Raw genomic sequence first — 13,001 nt, forward strand, 5'->3', positions numbered from 1 at the left:
CTGTACAAGAATGTAACAACTCTTGTATATATCGCAAAAAAAAGGTATCCTTGATTGCACTTGAAGGAATCATTTTACGACCTCCATTGGAGAGGAATGAATTTCTCCAGGCCTAGGAGTGCCTCAGGCATTAGGTAGGGCAGTGAATCGGTCCTCACTACATGGAGACGTCAAAGAGAAAGAGGCAATGGGGGCAGCTTTCAGACGAGGAGGGACGGTGGACCGAGGTGCAGCAGGCACCGAAGAAAACTGCTATCGACTCTCACCACTCTCCACCACTGTCACACACACCACTCCCCACCACTGTCACACACCACTCTCCACCACTGTCACACACCACTCTCCACCACTGTCACACACCACTCTCCACCACTGTCACACACACCACTCTCCACCACTGTCACACACACCACTCCCCACCACTGTCACACACCACTCTCCACCACTGTCACACACACCTCTCCCCACCACTGTCACACACCACTCTCCACCACTGTCACACACACCACTCTCCACCACTGTCACACACCACTCTCCACCACTGTCACACACACCATTCCCCACCACTGTCACACACACTACTCCCCACCACTGTCACACACCACTCTCCACCACTGTCACACACCACTCTCCACCACTGTCACACACTCCACTCCCCACCACTGTCACACACCACTCTCCACCACTGTCACACACCACTCTCCACCACTGTCACACACCACTCTCCACCACTGTCACACACACCACTCTCCACCACTGTCACACACACCACTCCCCACCACTGTTACACACCACTCTCCACCACTGTCACACACACCACTCCCCACCACTGTCACACACACCACTCTCCACCACTGTCACACACCACTCTCCACCACTGTCACACACACCACTCTCCACCACTGTCACACACCACTCTCCACCACTGTCACACACACCACTCTCCACCACTGTCTCACACCACTCTCAACCACTGTCACACACCACTCTCCACCACTGTCACACACCACTCTCGACCACTGTCACACACACCACTCCCTACCACTGTCACACACCACTCTCCACCACTGTCACACACACCACTCCCCACCACTGTCACACACCACTCTCCACCACTGTCACACACACCACTCCCCACCACTGTCACACACTACTCTCCACCACTGTCACACACCACTCTCCACCACTGTCACACACCACTCTCCACCACTGTCTCACACACCACTCCCCACCACTGTCACACACACCACTCCCCACCACTGTCACACACACCACTCTCCACCACTGTCACACACCACTCTCCACCACTGTCACACACCACTCTCCACCACTGTCACACACCACTCTCCACCACTGTCACACACCACTCTCCACCACTGTCTCACACACCACTCTCCACAACTGTCACACACACCACTCTACACCACTGTCACACACACCACTCTCCACAACTGTCACACACACCACTCTACACCACTGTCACACACCACTCTCCACCACTGTCACACACCACTCTCCACCACCACCACTAGGGAGCCGGTCGGCCGAGCGGATAGCACGCTGGACTTGTGATCCTGTGGTCCTGGGTTCGATCCCAGGCGTCGGCGAGAAACAATGGGCAGAGTTTCTTTCACCCTATTCCCCTGTTACCTAGCAGTAAAATAGGTACCTGGGTGTTAGTCAGCTGTCACGGGCTGCTTCCTGGGGGTGGAGGCCTGGTCGAGGACCGGGCCGCGGGGACACTAAAGCCCCGAAATCATCTCAAGATAACCTCAAGATAACCACTGTCACACACCACTCTCCACCACTGCCACACACCACTCTCCACCACTGTCACACACACCACTCTCCACCACTGTCACACACCACTCTCCACCACTGTCACACACCACTCTCCACCACTGTCACACACCACTCTCCACCACTGTCACACACCACTCTCCACCACTGCCACACACCACTCTCCACCACTGTCACACACACCACTCCCCACCACTGCCACACTCCACTCTCCACCATTGTCACACACAACTCTCCACCACTGTCACACACACCACTTCCCACCACTGTCACACACCACTCTCCACCACTGTCACACACACCACTCTCCACCACTGTCATACACACCACTCCCCACCACTGCCACACACCACTTTCCACCACTGTCACACACCACTCTACACCACTGTCACACACACCACTCCCCACCACTGTCACACACCACTCTCCACCACTGTCACACACCACTCTCCACCACTGTCACACACCACTCTCGACCACTGTCACACACACCACTCCCCACCACTGCCACACACCACTCTCCACCACTGTCACACACAACTTTCCACCACTGTCACACACACCACTCCCCACCACTGTCACACACCACTCTCCACCACTGTCACACACCACTCTCGACCACTGTCACACACACCACTCCCCACCACTGCCACACACCACTCTCCACCACTGTCACACACACCACTCTCCACCACTGTCACACACACCACTCCCCACCACTGTCACACACCACTCTCCACCACTGTCACACACACCACTCTACACCACTCTCCACCACTGTCACACACCACTCTCCACCACTGTCACACACCACTGTCACACACCACTCTCCACTACTGTCACACACCACTCTCCACCACTGTCACACACCACTCTCCACCACTGTCACACACACCACTCCCCACCAATGTCACACACACCACTCCCCACCACTGTCACACACCACTCTCCACCACTGCTACACACACCACTCTCCACCACTGTCACACACCACTCTCCACCACTGCCACACACCACTCTCCACCACTCTCACACACACCACTCTCCACCACTGTCACACACACCACTCTCCACCACTGTCACACACACCACTCTCCACCACTGTCACACACACCACTCTCCACCACTGTCACACACACCACTCCCCACCACTGTCACACACCACTCTCCACCACTGTCACATACCACTCCCCACCACTGTCACACACACCACTCTCCACCACTGTCACACACCACTCCGCACCACTGTCACACACCACTCTCCACCACTGTCACACACACCACTCCCCACCACTGTCAAACACACCACTCCCCACCACTGTCACACACCACTCTCCACCACTGTCACACACACCACTCTCCACCACTGTCACACACACCACTCCCCACCACTGTCACACACCACTCTCCACCACTGTCACACACCACTCTCCACCACTGTCACACACCACTCTCCACCACTGTCACACACACCACTCCCCACCACTGTCACACACACCACTCCCCATCACTGTCACACACCACTCTCCACCACTGTCACACACACCACTCTCCACCACTGTCACACACACAACTCCCCACCACTGTCACACACCACTCTCCACCACTGTCACACACCACTCTCCACCACTGTCACACACACCACTCCCCACCACTGTCACACACCACTCTCCACCACTGTCACACACCACTCTCCACCACTGTCACACACCACTCTCCACCACTGTCACACACACCACTCTCCACCACTGTCACACACACCACTCCCCACCACTGTTACACACCACTCTCCACCACTGTCACACACACCACTCCCCACCACTGTCACACACACCACTCTCCACCACTGTCACACACCACTCTCCACCACTGTCACACACACCACTCTCCACCACTGTCACACACCACTCTCCACCACTGTCACACACACCACTCTCCACCACTGTCACACACCACTCTCAACCACTGTCACACACCACTCTCCACCACTGTCACACACCACTCTCGACCACTGTCACACACACCACTCCCTACCACTGTCACACACCACTCTCCACCACTGTCACACACACCACTCCCCACCACTGTCACACACCACTCTCCACCACTGTCACACACACCACTCCCCACCACTGTCACACACTACTCTCCACCACTGTCACACACCACTCTCCACCACTGTCACACACCACTCTCCACCACTGTCTCACACACCACTCTCCACCACTGTCACACACACCACTCCCCACCACTGTCACACACCACTCTCCACCACTGTCACACACACCACTCTCCACCACTGTCACACACCACTCTCCACCACTGTCACACACACCACTCTCCACCACTGTCACACACCACACTCCACCACTGTCACACACACCACTCTCCACCACTGTCACACACCACTCTCCACCACTGTCACACAGACCACTCTCCACCACTGTCACACACCACTCTCAACCACTGTCACACACCACTCTCCACCACTGTCACACACCACTCTCGACCACTGTCACACACACCACTCCCTACCACTGTCACACACCACTCTCCACCACTGTCACACACACCATTCCCCACCACTGTCACACACCACTCTCCACCACTGTCACACACACCACTCCCCACCACTGTCACACACCACTCTCCACCACTGTCACACACCACTCTCCACCACTGTCACACACCACTCTCCACCACTGTCTCACACACCACTCTCCACAACTGTCACACACACCACTCTACACCACTGTCACACACCACTCTCCACCACTGTCACACACCACTCTCCACCACTGTCACACACACCACTCTCCACCACTGTCACACACCACTCTCCACCACTGTCACACACACCACTCTCCACCACTGTCACACACCACTCTCAACCACTGTCACACACCACTCTCCACCACTGTCACACACCACTCTCGACCACTGTCACACACACCACTCCCTACCACTGTCACACACCACTCTCCACCACTGTCACACACACCACTCCCCACCACTGTCACACACCACTCTCCACCACTGTCACACACACCACTCCCCACCACTGTCACACACTACTCTCCACCACTGTCACACACCACTCTCCACCACTGTCACACACCACTCTCCACCACTGTCTCACACACCACTCTCCACCACTGTCACACACACCACTCCCCACCACTGTCACACACCACTCTCCACCACTGTCACACACACCACTCCCCACCACTGTCACACACCACTCTCCACCACTGTCACACACCACTCTCCACCACTGTCACACACCACTCTCCACCACTGTCACACACACCACTCTCCACCACTGTCACACACACCACTCCCCACCACTGTCACACACCACTCTCCACCACTGTCACACACACCTCTCCCCACCACTGTCACACACCACTCTCCACCACTGTCACACACACCATTCCCCACCACTGTCACACACCACTCTCCACCACTGTCACACACACCACTCTCCACCAATGTCACACACCACTCTCCACCACTGTCACACACCACTCTCCACCACTGTCACACACCACTCTCCACCACTGTCACACACACCACTCTCCACCACTGTCACACACCACTCTCCACCACTGTCACACACACCACTCTCCACCACTGTCACACACCACTCTCCACCACTGTCACACACACCACTCTCCACCACTGTCACACACCACTCTCAACCACTGTCACACACCACTCTCCACCACTGTCACACACCACTCTCGACCACTGTCACACACACCACTCCCTACCACTGTCACACACCACTCTCCACCACTGTCACACACACCACTCCCCACCACTGTCACACACCACTCTCCACCACTGTCACACACCACTCTCCACCACTGTCACACACCACTCTCCACCACTGTCACACACACCACTCTCCACCACTGTCACACACACCACTCCCCACCACTGTCACACACCACTCTCCACCACTGTCACACACACCACTCCCCACCACTGTCACACACACCACTCTCCACCACTGTCACACACCACTCTCCACCACTGTCACACACACCACTCTCCACCACTGTCACACACCACTCTCCACCACTGCCACACACCACTCTCCACCACTCTCACACACACCACTCTCCACCACTGTCACACACACCACTCTCCACCACTGTCACACACACCACTCTCCACCACTGTCACACACACCACTCTCCACCACTGTCACACACACCACTCCCCACCACTGTCACACACCACTCTCCACCACTGTTACATACCACTCCCCACCACTGTCACACACACCACTCTCCACCACTGTCACACACCACTCCGCACCACTGTCACACACCACTCTCCACCACTGTCACACACACCACTCCCCACCACTGTCAAACACACCACTCCCCACCACTGTCACACACCACTCTCCACCACTGTCACACACACCACTCTCCACCACTGTCACACACACCACTCCCCACCACTGTCACACACCACTCTCCACCACTGTCACACACCACTCTCCACCACTGTCACACACCACTCTCCACCACTGTCACACACACCACTCCCCACCACTGTCACACACACCACTCCCCATCACTGTCACACACCACTCTCCACCACTGTCACACACACCACTCTCCACCACTGTCACACACACCACTCCCCACCACTGTCACACACCACTCTCCACCACTGTCACACACCACTCTCCACCACTGTCACACACACCACTCCCCACCACTGTCACACACCACTCTCCACCACTGTCACACACCACTCTCCACCACTGTCACACACCACTCTCCACCACTGTCACACACACCACTCTCCACCACTGTCACACACACCACTCCCCACCACTGTCACACACCACTCTCCACCACTGTCACACACACCACTCCCCACCACTGTCACACACACCACTCTCCACCACTGTCACACACCACTCTCCACCACTGTCACACACACCACTCTCCACCACTGTCACACACCACTCTCCACCACTGTCACACACACCACTCTCCACCACTGTCACACACCACTCTCAACCACTGTCACACACCACTCTCCACCACTGTCACACACCACTCTCGACCACTGTCACACACACCACTCCCTACCACTGTCACACACCACTCTCCACCACTGTCACACACACCACTCCCCACCACTGTCACACACCACTCTCCACCACTGTCACACACACCACTCCCCACCACTGTCACACACTACTCTCCACCACTGTCACACACCACTCTCCACCACTGTCACACACCACTCTCCACCACTGTCTCACACACCACTCTCCACCACTGTCACACACACCACTCCCCACCACTGTCACACACCACTCTCCACCACTGTCACACACACCACTCTCCACCACTGTCACACACCACTCTCCACCACTGTCACACACACCACTCTCCACCACTGTCACACACCACACTCCACCACTGTCACACACACCACTCTCCACCACTGTCACACACCACTCTCCACCACTGTCACACAGACCACTCTCCACCACTGTCACACACCACTCTCAACCACTGTCACACACCACTCTCCACCACTGTCACACACCACTCTCGACCACTGTCACACACACCACTCCCTACCACTGTCACACACCACTCTCCACCACTGTCACACACACCATTCCCCACCACTGTCACACACCACTCTCCACCACTGTCACACACACCACTCCCCACCACTGTCACACACCACTCTCCACCACTGTCACACACCACTCTCCACCACTGTCACACACCACTCTCCACCACTGTCTCACACACCACTCTCCACAACTGTCACACACACCACTCTACACCACTGTCACACACCACTCTCCACCACTGTCACACACCACTCTCCACCACTGTCACACACACCACTCTCCACCACTGTCACACACCACTCTCCACCACTGTCACACACACCACTCTCCACCACTGTCACACACCACTCTCAACCACTGTCACACACCACTCTCCACCACTGTCACACACCACTCTCGACCACTGTCACACACACCACTCCCTACCACTGTCACACACCACTCTCCACCACTGTCACACACACCACTCCCCACCACTGTCACACACCACTCTCCACCACTGTCACACACACCACTCCCCACCACTGTCACACACTACTCTCCACCACTGTCACACACCACTCTCCACCACTGTCACACACCACTCTCCACCACTGTCTCACACACCACTCTCCACCACTGTCACACACACCACTCCCCACCACTGTCACACACCACTCTCCACCACTGTCACACACACCACTCCCCACCACTGTCACACACCACTCTCCACCACTGTCACACACCACTCTCCACCACTGTCACACACCACTCTCCACCACTGTCACACACACCACTCTCCACCACTGTCACACACACCACTCCCCACCACTGTCACACACCACTCTCCACCACTGTCACACACACCTCTCCCCACCACTGTCACACACCACTCTCCACCACTGTCACACACACCATTCCCCACCACTGTCACACACCACTCTCCACCACTGTCACACACACCACTCTCCACCACTGTCACACACCACTCTCCACCACTGTCACACACCACTCTCCACCACTGTCACACACCACTCTCCACCACTGTCACACACACCACTCTCCACCACTGTCACACACCACTCTCCACCACTGTCACACACACCACTCTCCACCACTGTCACACACCACTCTCCACCACTGTCACACACACCACTCTCCACCACTGTCACACACCACTCTCAACCACTGTCACACACCACTCTCCACCACTGTCACACACCACTCTCGACCACTGTCACACACACCACTCCCTACCACTGTCACACACCACTCTCCACCACTGTCACACACACCACTCCCCACCACTGTCACACACCACTCTCCACCACTGTCACACACCACTCTCCACCACTGTCACACACCACTCTCCACCACTGTCACACACACCACTCTCCACCACTGTCACACACACCACTCCCCACCACTGTCACACACCACTCTCCACCACTGTCACACACACCACTCCCCACCACTGTCACACACACCACTCTCCACCACTGTCACACACCACTCTCCACCACTGTCACACACACCACTCTCCACCACTGTCACACACCACTCTCCACCACTGTCACACACACCACTCTCCACCACTGTCACACACCACTCTCAACCACTGTCACACACCACTCTCCACCACTGTCACACACCACTCTCGACCACTGTCACACACACCACTCCCTACCACTGTCACACACCACTCTCCACCACTGTCACACACACCACTCCCCACCACTGTCACACACCACTCTCCACCACTGTCACACACACCACTCCCCACCACTGTCACACACTACTCTCCACCACTGTCACACACCACTCTCCACCACTGTCACACACCACTCTCCACCACTGTCTCACGCACCACTCTCCACCACTGTCACACACACCACTCCCCACCACTGTCACACACCACTCTCCACCACTGTCACACACACCACTCCCCACCACTGTCACACACCACTCTCCACCACTGTCACACACCACTCTCCACCACTGTCACACACCACTCTCCACCACTGTCACACACACCACTCTCCACCACTGTCACACACACCACTCCCCACCACTGTCACACACCACTCTCCACCACTGTCACACACACCACTCCCCACCACTGTCACACACCACTCTCCACCACTGTCACACACACCATTCCCCACCACTGTCACACACCACTCTCCACCACTCTCACACACACCACTCTCCACCAATGTCACACACCACTCTCCGCCACTGTCACACACCACTCTCCACCACTGTCACACACCACTCTCCATCACTGTCACATTCACCACTCTCCACCACTGTCACACACCACTCTCCACCACTGTCACACACACCACTCTCCACCACTGTCACACACCACTCTCCACCACTGTCACACACACCACTCTCCACCACTGTCACACACCACTCTCAACCACTGTCACACACCACTCTCCACCACTGTCACACACCACTCTCGACCACTGTCACACACACCACTCCCTACCACTGTCACACACCACTCTCCACCACTGTCACACACACCATTCCCCACCACTGTCACACACCACTCTCCACCACTGTCACACACACCACTCCCCACCACTGTCACACACCACTCTCCACCACTGTCACACACCACTCTCCACCACTGTCACACACCACTCTCCACCACTGTCTCACACACCACTCTCCACCACTGTCACACACACCACTCTACACCACTGTCACACACCACTCTCCACCACTGTCACACACCACTCTCCACCACCACCACTAGGGAGCCGGTCGGCCGAGCGGATAGCACGCTGGACTTGTCATCCTGTGGTCCTGGGTTCGATCCCAGTCGCCGGCGAGAAACAATGGGCAGAGTTTCTTTCACCCTATGCCCCTGTTACCTAGCAGTAAAATAGGTACCTGGGTGTTAGTCAGCTGTCACGGGCTGCTTCCTGGGGGTGGAGGCCTGGTCGAGGACCGGGCCGCGGGGACACTAAAGCCCCGAAATCATCTCAAGATAACCTCAAGATAACCACTGTCACACACCACTCTCCACCACTGCCACACCACTCTCCACCACTGTCACACACACCACTCTCCACCACTGTCACACACCACTCTCCACCACTGTCACACACACCACTCTCCACCACTGTCACACACCACTCTCCACCACTGTCACACACACCACTCTCCACCACTGTCACACACCACTCTCCACCACTGTCACACACACCACTCCCCACCACTGTCACACACCACTCTCCACCACTGTCACACACACCACTCCCCACCACTGCCACACTCCACTCTCCACCACTGTCACACACAACTCTCCACCACTGTCACACACACCACTCCCCACCACTGTCACACACCACTCTCCACCACTGTCACACACACCACTCTCCACCACTGTCATACACACCACTCCCCACCACTGCCACACACCACTTTCCACCACTGTCACACACCACTCTACACCACTGTCACACACACCACTCCCCACCACTGTCACACACCACTCTCCACCACTGTCACACACCACTCTCCACCACTGTCACACACCACTCTCGACCACTGTCACACACACCACTCCCCACCACTGCCACACACCACTCTCCACCACTGTCACACACAACTTTCCACCACTGTCACACACACCACTCTCCACCACTGTCACACACACCACTCTCCACCACTGTCACACACACCACTCCCCACCACTGTCACACACCACTCTCCACCACTGTCACACACACCACTCTACACCACTCTCCACCACTGTCACACACCACTCTCCACCACTGTCACACACCACTGTCACACACCACTCTCCACTACTGTCACACACCACTCTCCACCACTGTCACACACCACTCTCCACCACTGTCACACACACCACTCCCCACCAATGTCACACACACCACTCCCCACCACTGTCACACACCACTGCTACACACACCACTCTCCACCACTGTCACACACCACTCTCCACCACTGCCACACACCACTCTCACACACACCACTCTCCACCACTGTCACACACACCACTCTCCACCACTGTCACACACACCACTCTCCACCACTGTCACACACACCACTCTCCACCACTGTCACACACACCACTCCCCACCACTGTCACACACCACTCTCCACCACTGTCACATACCACTCCCCACCACTGTCACACACACCACTCTCCACCACTGTCACACACCACTCCGCACCACTGTCACACACCACTCTCCACCACTGTCACACACACCACTCCCCACCACTGTCAAACACACCACTCCCCACCACTGTCACACACCACTCTCCACCACTGTCACACACACCACTCTCCACCACTGTCACACACACCACTCCCCACCACTGTCACACACCACTCTCCACCACTGTCACACACCACTCTCCACCACTGTCACACACCACTCTCCACCACTGTCACACACACCACTCTCCACCACTGTTACACACCACTCCCCACCACTGTCACACACACCACTCCCCACCACTGTCACACACACCACTCCCCATCTCTGTCACACACCACTCTCCACCACTGTTGTCGGAAAATCCGACACCATTTAATAATCATACAGACAGATAATATTTGCTGCTGTATTACCAACAAGTTACCCAGAGAAAACGTAACTTGTAGTGGAATTACCGTCTAAAGAAAACGGGATATCATCACCACATACTATTATATTCTCCACCTATTATGGTGGGAATTATTCTTAAATACATTAGTCTTTGGACTTTACCATCATAAAAACATCTTATATAAATTAACTTAATTATCAATATTAAAGTAGAGTAAATGTGACCCTTCTATCACTTTCTGAAATCTGGACAATGTAAGCCAGGCGTGAGTGGGGAAGGAGGGCAGCCATTGTTGTGTCACCTCCGAGACGTGTGGAGCAAATTTGGCTCCTATCATATCTGGACAATGTCGGCCAGGCGTCAGTAGAATGGAGTGTTAGACATTGCCATTGTTGATACTAGACCAGAGGCACACGGGAGCAAATACGGCTCCTGTTAATTTTACTTGGACGTAGTGTTATGGAAACTAAAAGTGTACCATTATCAACACGCTGTCTACAAATCAAGTTAAGTGTTCTTTCCGAAACCCATTATCTATCATTAGTGGCCATTAATGTCATTATATAGGGTGATTCGGTTGGAGCATGTGGAAGCTTCAAACTAAAGGTAATTAAACCAGGTCTTTATTGTTCCATGTACAGTATTTTCTCTGATATAGCTTGTCATATATAGGTATCAGGCTTTACAGCTAGCGCCCTTTTATCAGGTCAAGACGAGGAAGATTTTGTGCACCAGTTACTGGGTGATGGAAGCTACCTCAAAGAGGATAATTTGGTGTCTACACCCTAGTTATACCTGGTGGACTAACCTGCTGTACTATAAGATAAGGAACCTTTTCAATGTATGTAGTTAATACTGTAGTTTGATTGGCTGCATATATATTTAATTAATATAAACCCCCCTAATGTGTAGAGGATCGATTTGTGAGATTATGAGATTATTGCAGAAATACAGTCCACTTAACATCATACAAATTGCTATCGAAGTATATAAATTAACGTAA

The sequence above is a fragment of the Procambarus clarkii genome, chromosome 68, assembly GCF_040958095.1.
Source record: "Procambarus clarkii isolate CNS0578487 chromosome 68, FALCON_Pclarkii_2.0, whole genome shotgun sequence".
In the NCBI taxonomy this organism is placed as follows: domain Eukaryota; kingdom Metazoa; phylum Arthropoda; class Malacostraca; order Decapoda; family Cambaridae; genus Procambarus; species Procambarus clarkii.